Source organism: Canis aureus, chromosome 14 (genome assembly GCF_053574225.1).
Source record: "Canis aureus isolate CA01 chromosome 14, VMU_Caureus_v.1.0, whole genome shotgun sequence".
NCBI classification, from domain to species: Eukaryota; Metazoa; Chordata; class Mammalia; order Carnivora; family Canidae; genus Canis; species Canis aureus.
In genome coordinates, this window is record NC_135624.1 from 6,748,152 (window position 1) to 6,761,728 (window position 13,577).

A 13,577-nucleotide genomic window follows, 5' to 3' on the forward strand; every position below is an offset into this window, starting at 1 on the left:
ATCAAATGATAAACCTGAATAGAATAACAATGAAAAAGAATGAGAACTAAAGGAACCCCAGCCAGGACCACACCTCCATATTAAACAATTTTAAATGACAACAGATTAAAGTCCATCTCTCCCCTCACACTTGCCATGCAATCCAAATTAATAATCTCAAATCCCGATTGCAGTATTTCAGGCCCTATCCCTAATACTGAGTTACGCTAAATATTTCCCCTTCGGGTACATTAAATGGTCAGGTAAACATTCAAAATCTCTTATTGCATGATACTTTAGAGATATGCATCATACATATCCTTACATAAAAATAATGAATGAGAGCCTGGCTGGCTAAATCCATAGAGTATACAACTCTTTTTTTTTTTTTTTAATTTTATTTATTTATGATAGTCACACAGAGAGAGAGAGAGAGAGAGAGAGAGAGAGAGGCAGAGACACAGGCAGAGGGAGAAGCAGGCTCCATGCACCAGGAGCCCGACGTGGGGTTCGATCCCGGGTCTCCGGGATCACGCCCTGGGCCAAAGGCAGGCGCCAAACCGCTGCGCCACCCAGGGATCCCTGAGTATACAACTCTTGATCTTGATCTCAGGGTTGTGAGTTGGGGCCCCAGGTTGGGTGTGGAGATTACTTAAAAAAGTAAAATCTTAAAAAAAAATAATGAAAGAAAATATTCCAAATATTAACACTGATTTATAAAAGAACATTTTAGTAAAAGATGTTAGTAAAAAAATTTTAGTGAAGAAAATAACGATCCCTCTAAATTATCTCCTTAGTAAATTCAAGTATTTGTAGTGTCTTGTGTGACATTATTTTCTGAGTGGTGGTGCATTTGTACCTTTGTCATGTGTCATGTGGCTGAAAGAACAGCCACACCAGCAGCATAACTTCTGTACCTGAGATGTTGCACCTCATGCTCGCATGTGTGTTAGCCACTTAACCTTCTCAACCCTTACAGCAACTCCATGAAGCAGTAACATCGTTGCCCCAGTTATAAACTAAAGGTATAAGTTCCAGGAGGTTGTGCAGCTAGTAAGTGACAGCATTAAGACTGAACGAAGCCAAGCCAATCCAGTTCCAGAGTGGATATGCTCTTTCTGCGACAGAACTACAGATGCATCCACATTCTTTTTTACTTACACCAAAAATATCTCCTGCCTAAGCCTGGCTTGGACAATCTGTAAAAACAACAACTGATATCAACTACCCAAATGAATAGACAATCCGTACAGATACAGTAATTCTGAATGATGAAGTATTGAATTACTGCATCATTTTTCAGAAAGTTACAGTCCCCAAATCAGAACCAGAGGAAGGAAGTTATAGGTGGCCTTTCAATAATGCAAACAGAAGAAATAAACCAATTAAATGGTCTGGTGGAGAAAAGGAGAGGTATAAAAGGGCCTAAAAATAGTTTCCATCTTATCTCTGCTATAATAATAGCAGATTAGCGCGCATTCTCTTGGAAATGTCACCTAGGCAACCAGAAATACAAAGACAAAGATGTTCAGAAAAATATATGTATATAAATCTATTTTTGTCATCTTTGAACATAAGTAATCACTATTCCAAGAAGGACAATAACTAGACTATATATGGTAAAAGAAAAAAGGTAAGTGCAGAAGAGAGTTGCATAAGTTGGTATCCAGTAGAAAGTAGAATAAGAAGATATAAAGGTAGGTCTCTATATAAGAAGCCCTAACCCATTGCCTCAAATCAGGCCAAAATTTTACTAGGAATGTTAAACATATTTTTCCTATATTTTTTAAATAGCATGTTTTTGTCTCATCAACCAAAGGCAGACTAATACAAGTGAGGGTAGGCTAGCAAATTCTAAAACAACATTTGGAAAGCTATCTTTTTTTTAAAAAAGATTGTTTATTTATTTATTCATGATAGACACAGAGAGAGAGACAGAGAGAGAAGCAGGCTCCACACAGGGCGCCTGACACAGGACTCGATCCCAGGACTCCAGAATCGCACCCTGGGCTAAAGACAGGCGCTAAACCGCTGAGCCACCCAGGGATCCCTGGAAAGCTATCTTAAGCTCCACTTAACTAGAATGACTCTATGTCCCCATTTGCCTAAGATAGTCTGTGTTCACACCTCTTGTTTTGAAGTAATTATTAAAAAGTATTCCTCTTGGAATGGCTCAGTGGTTGAGCCTCTGCCTTAGGCTCAGGGCGTGATCCCAAGGTCCTGGGATTGAGTCCTGCATCAGGTTCCCCACAGGAGCCTGCTCCTCCCTCTACCTGCGTCTCTGCCTCTGTGTGTCTTTAAATAAATAAATAAATAATAAATCTTTAAAATAAATAAATAAAATCTTTAAAAAGTACTCCACTTTCATTTTCAAAAGTATCCAGTATGAACAATAAATAACATGGTTGCCTTATATTTAACCAAGACATATTTCTTAACCAATTAACAGTGTGCTAGCAACTAGGTTGAAAACTTAGATTAGTTCAAAAAAATTTTGTAAGATAATAATAGAAGTCCCTGACTTCTAGAACATTACAATCTAGCTAAGAAGACAGAAATAATACCCAAAACAGTGAAGCAGTGAATAATTGATAATCATTCATGTAATCCAGGCTGTAAGTGGCGCAGTTCAGATCAGAGACAAAGTGGACAGTGGATCCCCTTGAGTGAGATACTCCATAGAAACTGTGGTCAAGGGATCCCTGGGTGGCGCAGCGGTTTGGCGCCTGCCTTTGGCCCAGGGCGCGATCCTGGAGACCCGGGATCGAATCCCACGTCGGGCTCCTGGTGCATGGAGCCTGCTTCTCCCTCTGCCTATGTCTCTGCCTCTCTCTCTCTGTCTGTGACTATCATAAATAAATAAATAAATAAATAAATAAATAAATAAATAAATAAATAAATAAGAAACTGTGGTCAAGGTAACAATGCTTCTTGAGCACTTACTGTATACCAGGCACTGTGCTAGGCATCATGCACATTTGCTCTCACACCAGGCTCAAAACAGCCCTAGAAGTGAACTGTCATTATGCTCATTTTCTACGACTTGCCCCAACTGTTAGCAGAGAATGAAAATGCCTGATCCCCAAGTGTATGCTCCCTGCCCCTACAGATGTGCACATGCTGCTTCCCGTTGGCCCAGCCTGACCCGGAGTTGGCACAGCAGCCAGGAGAGCTATCAGCTTCTCTTTCTGCTCTGTAGCAACACAAAGTGTGGTCCCATCCTGGCAGAGGGCTGCTGAATCAGCCAGGGTGCAGGTAGGAAGTAGGTGCTTTTTAATCCCACCAAGGAATCCTATTGGAGAGGCTACTGAGAAAAGAATAATGAAGGGTTTAGAAAAGCAGCCAAGACTGACAACAGCAGGAAGCTGTTACCATCCCTCAGCCTCAGTGTGTGAGGTGGGGATGTAAAGGAATTCCAAAGAAAGTGGCTGGATGGAGAAGATGCCTGGCATGAGCTGCAGCCTTCAGCACACACATGAAGCCAACTGAGGCATGCAACCCAGCAGGAGGGAACATGGAAATAAACGGCCTCCCCGACTCTCCTCCCACTCTCCCAAGTAGTGGGCTGGACCCACCACTGGCCAAATTATACCGGAAATCAAAGACAAAGATGGCCCTTGATGCCTCTCAGGACACAGAGCAGGTGGCTGAGGGAGGAAAGAGAAGGTGGAAGAGTCCACAAGAGATGTCCAGCCTGCTTGCTGTGTCCTCACCCCTGCAGAAGAGTGTGCTCCCACTAAGGCAGAGTAAACTGACCCAGTCACTCTTTGCAGGGGTGTGGAAGGTGCTACATTAGCAAGGTGTCATCCTCAGCATGTGTGTAAGGCCAGGGCAGTTCAAAGGCAAGTGCCCTTTGTAGTTACACGGGGCCCCATGCTTGGAAGAGCCCCCACGGCTGGTCTAATGCTCTGCTGACACCATTTTAAGATTCTAGATAATTTTTTTTTAAGGTTTTACTTTTTTGAGAGAGACCATGAGCAGGGGCAGGGGCAGAGGGAAAGAGAGAAGCAGACTCCCACTGAGCAGGGAGACTGACTCGATTCCAGGACCCTGGGATCATGACCCGAGCTGAAGGCAGACACCCAATCGCCTGAGCCACTCAGGTGCCCCAAAACTCTTGATAATTTTTAAACAAGGGCCTACATTTTTTCAATTTGTACTGGGCCTCACAAATTAAGTAGCTGGTCTTGGGCAAGCTTTCCTTAGCTGGTGAGACGAAATTCTGTTAAGTTTTGTAAGATTCCAAGTGTATTATTCAAAGCAAACAGACCCAAAGTTAATATTAACCAGAGTCACAATGATACAGCAGAATATATAGCATAATAAAGTGAGAGGCCATTTTACCTTTTTTTTTTTTTTCTTTCCTCTTTCTCTTTTGAAGTCAAACTGAAAAGTGGTTGAGAAACCAAAATAAGCTGCCCCCTGGAGGGACACGGAACTTAAATACAACAGCCTCTCCATAGCACAGAGGGAATGGATTTGGCCTCATAAGAGAATGTGAATGTGATCAATGCAGACAACCAAGCAGAATAATTTGTGCCCTGGGTGGACTCTGTTGATGTACCCCCATGTGATGGGATATGGTCTTCGAATTAGCCAGGTAATTGCCAGTGCTACCCTTGACCTTGCCTTGTGCGCCCAGTGAACATAGGCCCCAGTTCAGGACAAGGTACTGAAAACACATTCATAGAAGGCTCATTGATGGGCCAACATCAGTTACAAACCGTATTTCCAAGCTGATGCTTTTCAAAAAGCCTAGAAACTGGAGCCTATATTGCTTCTGTTGCCCTTTCCTGAAAGACCCCCACATCCTTAGCCTTTCTCTGAGCAATTACTTTGTGAAAGTATCTGGGAAAGTCCAGGTGAGAAGCCAGGATAGGGACAATGTCTTTTTTTTGCCCCCATTCATCTCCTCCCAAGCCACTAGGTAAAGCAAAGCACAGAAAGCTTCCATTCAAGACAGGGACCAAGTGGTATTTGAGAGCCTCTTTCACTCACCCCTCCACGTCAGAAATAAGAGATGGTAGATTTTAAATATTTTGTTTGTTTTGTTGTTTAAAGTTAGAATAAAATTTCAATAGATCAAATCAGAAGTGTTTATAAAACCTCTACTGTGTCAAGGAACCTAGAATCTAGGTGGTCAACCAAATCTAGGAGCATCATGACAGATTCAGAGGATCAAGGGTCGCAGTGTACACTCATGAGCCCTGCAGCAAGATGAATGGTGGCCCCCCAAAAACATGCCCACTTCCAAACTCTGGGAACAGGTGAATGTGATCTTATTTGGAAAAAGGAGGTAATTAAGTTAAGGATCTTAAAATAAAATAACCCTGGATTATCCAGGTGAACCCTAAATCTAACAACAAATGTCCTTTATAAGAGACACACAGAGGAGAGAAGGAGGCCACGTGTCCATGGAGGCAGAGATGAGTGTGATGCAGCCTTGAGCCCAGGAATGCTGACAGCCACCTGCCGCTGGGATGGACAAGCAAAGAATTCTCCCCACAAAGCTTCTGGGGGCCTGGCTGTGCTGCTATCTTGATTTTGGACTTCTGCCCTCCAGAACGGTGAGAAAACATATCTCTGTTATTTTAAGCCACCCAGTTTGTGGTAAGTTGTTATACAGGCCACAGGAAACTAACATAAGCCCTTGACCACATCTCTCACCCGTGGCCTCAGCTTCACAACCTCCAAGCACGGAAAATATGAGGCCTTCCAATGCAGCCCATGCTGCACCGGCAGCCTACTTCTGACCCTAGAATAGATTTTTTTTCTCTGATGCAATGCTTCATATATGTGTAGACCACAATAATTGGGCTTCCACAGAGCTTTTTCTGGCTAGAGAGGCCTTCAGTCATGCCTTGGGGGAGGTGGGCTCCCCCACACTAGACACTGCTTGCTGAACTTCCTCCTGCCAAGATAGCACAGAGGGAAATACCATCTCCCTTGTACTGGACACTCTCCTTCTAACACAGCCCTAGGTCTCATTAATGTTTAAGCAGCCAAGTTACACTATCAACTCCTTTGGAGCTTTCAGCTAAGAACAAAACAAAACAAACATAACTTTCTCACATGTATTTCAAGGACATATTGTCACCCCCCACCAATTATATAAAAAGATATTTTTAATTTAAATATAATCATTCAGCTATGAAACATACATATGAAATACATGTTGTTATTTAGGGGAGGGGGGAAGAGGAAGAAATTCTGAGCAGTCATTTACTCTCCATTTTGACAGCCAAGCGAAATTTGTACAAATCAGATTATTCCCAAAGAATGAAAACACACAGGTTTGGAAAAAAAATCTAACATACCAGATCAGACTGGATGTATGGTGAAAATGTTCCTGGGTTCAAATCTCAGCCCCACAACTTATTAGTGACCTTGGGTAGGTCATTCAACCTCTTAATGTTTTAGTTCCCTCACCTGTGAAATACGGCTCACCATAGTGCTCACTCCGCCTGCTGGATCCTCTCTGCTTTCCTCTCCAGATCCAGATTCCTCCCTTCTCAACTCCACTCTCAGCCCTGGGAGGCTGATTTCCAGGTAAGACTAGTCCTTACATCTAACAGGTTTTCTTGCCCTCTGGCTTCTGATTAGGTTGGTCAATCAGGTGCACCAGCAGAACTCAGAGACGGGAGAAAAGAGTAGTTGGGGACTCCCTCACCTGGATGCCTCCATGACAGGCCAAAGTTTGGCATTAACTGTATTCCTCTACTAAAGACCCATTCCACATACTGCTCTCACATCACTCTTTCGGGGCTGGGATAGTGAAGGCTTACATGCCTTGCGGGCCACTCTTGGCGGCTTCCCTTAACTCTGCCCACATCTTTGTAAAGAGTCCCCTCACTAAACTTTCTCCAGTTATGCCCTGTGAGTGTGTCATCTGCCTCCCTATGAACTCTGGCTGATAAACCCTCTGAAGGACTTATCAGAATCAAATTAATGTTTAGAACACTGCCGTGTTCACAGAAAGTGTGCATCAAGGCATTTGCAATCATTACTGTCATTGTTACCAATAGCGGTCAACTTATCTGTGCCATCCCTGGTCATGAGTTAGCTTGGTGACACACTTACTTTTCCTCCCCAAGTCCAATACTTTTTTGTGGGGCAATAAATATAATATCCTCAGTTGTATACATGTGGAGAAAACTATTAGGATCTCTCTCATCTGAATAATTAAAATCACCCCCTAACTTCCCTACTGCCCTTCCTCTCTTCACTCTCTCTCTAATGTAGGGAAGTGATCATGCCAGTGTCACAAGGCAACAAATACTCAACAGCTCCTCCAAATGAAATTCAGACTCTACTTACTACTGTCCCTCACAATTTGATCCCAATCTACTTTGAAGACTATGTTAAACATTTCACACTCCCTAGAATGGCTATTATATTAAAAAAAAAAAAAAAAAAAAACCTGAAAATAGCTAGTGTTGGCAAGGACGTGGAGGAATGGGAACCCATGTGTATTGCTGGTGGGCCTGTAACTGCTGTAGAAAATAGCATGGCAGTTCCTTGAAAAATTAAACAAAATTACCACGTGATCCAGCAATCCCACTTCTGGGCATATACCCAAAAGAATTGATAGCAGATCTCAAACAGATACCATCATTGATGGTCACAATGGCATTATTCACAATAGCCAAAAGGTGGAAGCACCGCAAGTACCTGTTGGTAAATTAACAGATAAACAAAATGTAGTGTATACCTACAATGCAGTATTACTCAGCTTTAAAAAGAAAGGAAATTCATACCCATGCTACACCATGGGTAAACTTGAAGACATAATGTTAAGTGAAATAAGCCAGTCACAAAGTGACAAATATTGTACGATTCCATGTAACATAAGGTACCTAGAGTAGTCAAATTCGGACAGACACAAAGTACAATGAAAGGTGGTTGCCAGGGGCTGGATTTGGAGAAGGAGAGTTTTTTTGTACTGGGTATAGAATTTCAGTTTGGAAAGATGAAAAAGGGGCAGCCCTGGTGGCACAGCGGTTTAGCACCGTCTGCAGCCTGGGGTGTGATCCTGGAGACCTGGGATCAGGTCCTATGTCAGGCTCCCTGCATGGAACCTGCTTCTCCCTCTGCCTGTGTCTCTGTCTCTCCCGAATAAATAAATAAAATCTTTTTTTTTTTTTTTTTTTTAAAGGAAAGATGAAAAAGTTCTGGGGATGGATGGTGGTGACAGTGGCACAGTAACACAAATGTACTTAATGCCACAGAACTTTACACTTAAAAATGGTTCACAAGGTAAATGTTGTGTTATTTATATTTAACCACAATTTAAAAAAATGACATATTTAAGAAACACTTATTGCTTGCCTATCACACACAGCACTGCAGTGGGGACATGACAGTAAACAAACTGAAAGGTCACTGTCCCCATCAAAGGGGCTCTGCTCCTCCACCTTCCCCCACCGCACAGTTCTCATTCCAGGCAACCTGTCCCCTAAGTATGTCTTGCACTTTCACAGTGGAATATAAGTTTCTTAAAGGTAGGGGACTAGATCTTATTCATCTTGTATCACTAGAACTTAACACAATGTCGAATATGTGGAAACTGCTAAAAAAAAAAATATTTCTTGACATTCTAAGTAAAAATCCAGCCAAAGAAGTCTTTCTCTTCTTTTTCCTCCTATCTTCTAGCCAGCCAATACATAGCATTTCTTGAAGTTAGTTAGCCATATTTTCAGATATAAGAGATTAGAGCTTTTACTATGCTCACTTTAAATTGTTCTGTTCATGGGGTACCTGGCTGGCTCAGTAGGCAGACCATGAGACTCTTAATCTCAGGGTCAAGAGTTCAAGTCCCATGTCAGGGGGTGGAGCCTACTTTAAAAAAAAAATGTTCTGTTCACAAATAATTCTACTAAGCATATAAATTGTGGGTTTAAAATTAGAACTCCACTGTTTATTAGCCATGTGCCCTTGGACAAGTTATTGAGTGTCACTGAACCTGTTTTCCTCATCTATGAAGGGGAATGCTAGCAGTACGATGGTGGACATCTGTTACTTTGTAATCCAACATCCATTGGCCCATCTCCTGGTGACAGTACAACAACGTTCTCTAACAATATTCTCCTGGAGAACTACCCTGCTCCCTGCTTCTTAGCCTCAGGGATAAAACTTGTGATCAAGCCCAAGCTCTACTAACTTGTGGCACTGGAGCCAAAGGAAGAGGTGGTGGACCCAATCAAAGCCAATAAAGCCACAGCCAGTCATTGCAAGTGATTCTGGGATAGAGTCTCTCCTTTTCTGGCTGGATTTAAACCCACAAGGAAATGGAACCTAAAAATGGTGCCAACTTCAAGAAACTTCAAGAAAGTAAACCAGTAAATAGAGAGAAATCAGGCCCTGGTAACGATGCTTAAGCCCTGGATCAAGCCATACCTGAAGTATCTTCCTCTGGACCAAGGAGTTAAAAAGCCAAAATAATGTTCCTTTTTTTTTTTAATTAAGTTTGTTTGACACTTGCAACAGAATTGAATCCTAATTATAATACATATCTCCTGAAAATATTATTACAAAATTTAATGGAATCCCTATGTACATACATAGTACATATAGGAAGGATAAAAAGAAGCTACTAATGTTAACGGTGGTGATAGTTTAAGGTAGTGGTAGAAATTTCCTGGCTTCTTCTAAGATTGACTTTGAACTCGTGTGTTCTGTCCCTGATTTCTGCCTTCATTATCCTTCAGTGATACTCTCTCCCATGGTGATAAAGATAGAAGGATGGTAAGGACAAAAATTGTAAGCTACCACTTCCTAATCCCACACCCTGACAGACATCACTAATTGACCACAGAACTCTTTCCTGCTGAGTCCAGATCCAGCCTTGGATTCCTACTCAAACCAGCTCTCCAGGCAGCCACTACCAATCAAACCAAGATGACCTGAAAAATAAAACCAATGGTCTCAGCTCCAGAACAGCAGTTGGCAAAGTTTTCCTATAAAGAACTAAGGAGTAAGTGTTTTAGTCGTGGTCTCCATTACATATTCTTCTTTGTATTTCGATTTGTTTTGTTTATAACCCTTTAAAAATGTAAAAAGTATTTTTGATTCCTCAGCTATCCAAAATCCCCTGCTCTGGAGCCTTGAGACTCTGAGACAGTCTCAGAGAACTGGGCTCCATCTTAGCTCCCTTTGCAAGGTCCCTGAGATCCCAGTAATGGGTTGTTGGAAATACTGCCTCAGTCAGAAATGCACCCACACAACATACTGAATTGCTTAAAATTTAACAGAGGAGCTTTGATGGCAGCATAGTTCCTGCTCTCTTCCTATCTCTCCCAGGACAAGCTGAAGTCCACACTCCCAGGGAAGCCACAATCCAAGGAAGAGTCATAAAGCCTATGCATGTGGTAATGTTCTTCTCTGCCTCCAGAACCAAATTCACAGCACAACCTTTTCAAAGAGCTGGACCCCCCCCCCCCCACAGCCTAGTGCGAGAAGCCCCACCTTTTTATGATGGAAGGAAGGGAAGAGTTCAAATCCCTATATTTCCCCATTATTAGTCTGTCCCTTTATAGTTTAAAAAATACACCTGAACTGGGTTCCAAGGAAGCACACCACACTGCTTTTGACCAACTGCTGATTCCTTAATATCTCCCAAAGTTTTTTGGTTGTTTTGTTTTGTTTTGTTTTATTGTGCAGTATTACACTGAGGATTGGTTTGGTCTTCCTATTATTCTCCATGTTTGTTTCTGGCTTTAGTGAAAAGGACTGAACTTTGCTTGACTGATATCCATTTATTAATTCAACAAACATTTCCTGACACACTCCATCTTTCAAGGCACTTGCAAGTGAGGTAGATCCATGTGTAGAGGATGCTGTAGGGCACTGGGAGGGGATGCACAGGGTAACATGGCAGCAGGAAGCAAGCGCAGCTCAATTAGCTGGGACCGGGAAGGGGGGCTGCCAAGAGGTCTGCTGGTGGGCAGTGTTGTTACAGATGAGTAGGGAAAAATTCCCAGGAGTTACCCAGATGAGGAAGGGTGGGAGCAGCCGAAGCTACACAGGGAGAGGCCTGGGAGATGAGGCTGGGGAGGAAACGAGGAGGGTGAGGTCATGAAATTCCCTGGAGTCTGAACTCTATCCTGAAAGCCACGGAAAACCTTTAAAGGAAATGAAGCAGCATGACTGGCGTAGATTTTTGTTTTCCAGATGAGCATTCTAGTTGCAGTTTGGAGAATGGACTGGAGCTAGAGTGTCTGGATTCAGAGCAAGGAACCCAGTGTGAAGGCAACTGGAACAATTCAGGCAAGTGCTAAGGACATGAACTACATCAGTGACAGGAGAAACAGAGAGAAGGGGACATATAACAACAACAACAATAAGAGCTCGCATTTCTGCAGCACACAAGCACAAGGCATTGTGTGAAGTGCTCTCTGCATTGATTCGTTTTATCTTCACAACACACCTGAGACAGGTTTGCTACCTCTTATCAATCTCATGCCACAGATCAGGAAAGGGCTGAGGAGCTTCCTGTGTCCCAGCCAGAACTCCCATCCAGCAGTTTGGCTGCACAGCCCATGCTCCCCACAGCCCTGTCACCTAGCACACTTACAGAGAGTCAGTGGATCTTCAGGACTGATGCTGACTGCTGGAAATGGGGGAGACTCTGAAGTAATTTCCAGGGGTCTGGTTTGGGCACCTGAACATTTGGATTTCAGCTTCCTGAGCCTCCTTCTCTGAAGGAAGCCCCTCCCTAGATCCACACTTAGCTCCCAGTAGTCTCCCTCCCATACACCCACACTCTCACCATCATACCACCCCCTTCTCTTCTGCAGTCCCTGCATCCTGCATTTGACCCTAAAACACAGGCATCTCCCAGACAGCGTGAAAAACCTCACCAGCATGGCCAGTTAGGTCTGAGAAACCTGGACGTAGAATCCTGCTCTTGGGAAGGCAGCTGCGTGCTTAAGTCTGTTGTTTTCAAATCAGACAAAGCTCGGAAAACTTTAAGCAAGCTTGTGTGGTTTCCTTCTCAGCAAGCGAGACCTTGGCAGCCCTACTTCTGTGTTCCACTAGCCGCCCTACGCGCAGGACCCGTCCCCTCATTTGGGGCCAGCACTCCAGCAGAGAAGGACGCTCGGCCGGCCGGGCCTGCGGCTTCAGACAGGCCCGCAGGGAGAAAGTGGCCCCGGTGGGGAGAGCGCCGGAGAGAGGGCGCCGGAGAGCCAAGCGCTTTCTTCCTCCGGGCTCCAAAGTTGAAGCATCTGCAGCAAGAAACTTGTGTTTTCCTGCGGACAGGGAGACCTCCTGCCCCTCCCGGGCTGATACAACCCACTTTGCACATCCTGCTTCTCTGGGAGCTAAAAATAAACCGGTATGCACTGAAAAACACTCAAACACATCCTCTCCGCAGCACACCCGTTCCCGAGTCCCCGAGGGCGAGAGACGCAAATCTGTCAGGTCCCGGGCCCCAAGCGCACGCCACTTCCTCCCCGGGGTTCGACTACCGCCTCGGGCGCCTCCCCAAGCCCCCTCCCCGGTCTCCACACCGCACGCGGCCTCCCGTGGCCTCTCCGGGCCGGCTCCGCAGGCGGGGGGCGAGCGAGGGGGGCGAGCGAGGGGGGCGAGCGAGGGCCCCGGCCCCACCCGCGCGCAGAGGGTCGCTCCCGCGGGCCCCGGACACCAGCGCGCGGACGCCCCCTTCCGACCCGGCGCCCGCGCAGCCCGCCCCGCGCCTCTGCGCGCCGTCCGTCCGTCCGTCCGCCGTCCGCGAAGCGGCTCTTCCCCTTCCTGCCGCCGCCCCCGGGGTCTTCGGCTCGGTCTTCTCTTCGCTCGGAGGCCCCGAGGGCAGGACAAGGGACCCGACCCGGGGAGCCGCGCCGGGGACGGCTGCGGGCACCGGGTCCCCAGGACCGCGCGCTCCTCGCGCCCACCCCTGCGCCCGCCCGGCCCGGGGCGCGCGGATCCCCCGGCAGCGGCGCCCCCGCCCCCCCCCCGCCGCCCGCCGCCCGCCGCCCGGGCCGCCACTCCGACGGGCCCCGGCTGCAGAGAACCCGAGCGACGGCGCCGCGACTCACCGCCTCGGCCGCTCCCCGCGTCTGTGTCGCCGCCGGCGAGGCGGTAGCGGCGGCGGCGGCGGCGGCGGCGGCGGCGGCGGCAGCGCCTTCCCTCCGCCCGCCTCCCCCTGGACAGCACCGCCGCGCGCCGCGCCCCCCTCCCCGGCCGGCCGCGCCGTCTCCGTCCTGCCGCCGACCCCTCTGCGGGCCGGGGGGCGGGGGGGCCGGGGGGGTGCCGGGTGCGGGAGCGGGTGCGGGAGCGGGTGCGGCGGACCGCCTGCCAGCCCCGTGCGGACGCGCGCTCCCCCCGGGCGCCCCCCCCCCCCCCCCCCCCCCCGGGTCCTAGCCGTGGCCCGGCCCGCAGCCAGGCTGCACTCGTACTTCCCAAGGGGGCCGTTTGTCTCCTGTTCGGGTCGTGGGAGACGAGGTTTAACCTACGGCAACTTCCTCTAGGCTTTGATTAGGGGGAGTCTGGGGTCTCTGAGGCAGTGAAGTTCAAGGGATGCTTGGAAGGACAGGCCCACGGGGGGAGGGGGCTGTTCTTGCCTAACCAGTATTTTCTCTGCCCAGGGCCTTCTGCGA

At 46.7% G+C, this 13,577-nt stretch overlaps 1 protein-coding gene across 3 annotated transcripts in view; it reads right to left on the reverse strand.

Annotated features, from left to right (window-relative positions):
• The window catches only part of NCALD (neurocalcin delta), a 369,475-nt gene extending 356,390 nt beyond the window's left edge, over window positions 1-13,085 (reverse strand). For 2 of the 3 annotated variants that reach the window (XM_077846817.1, XM_077846816.1), the window contains exon 1: window positions 13,017-13,085. The gene's annotated coding sequence lies outside the window, so the exon portion shown is untranslated. Of the gene's footprint in view, window positions 1-12,674; window positions 12,828-13,016 lie in introns of those variants that run through there. The other variant, XM_077846820.1, reaches the window with a different exon arrangement.
• Window positions 13,086-13,577: the final 492 nt, after the last annotated feature.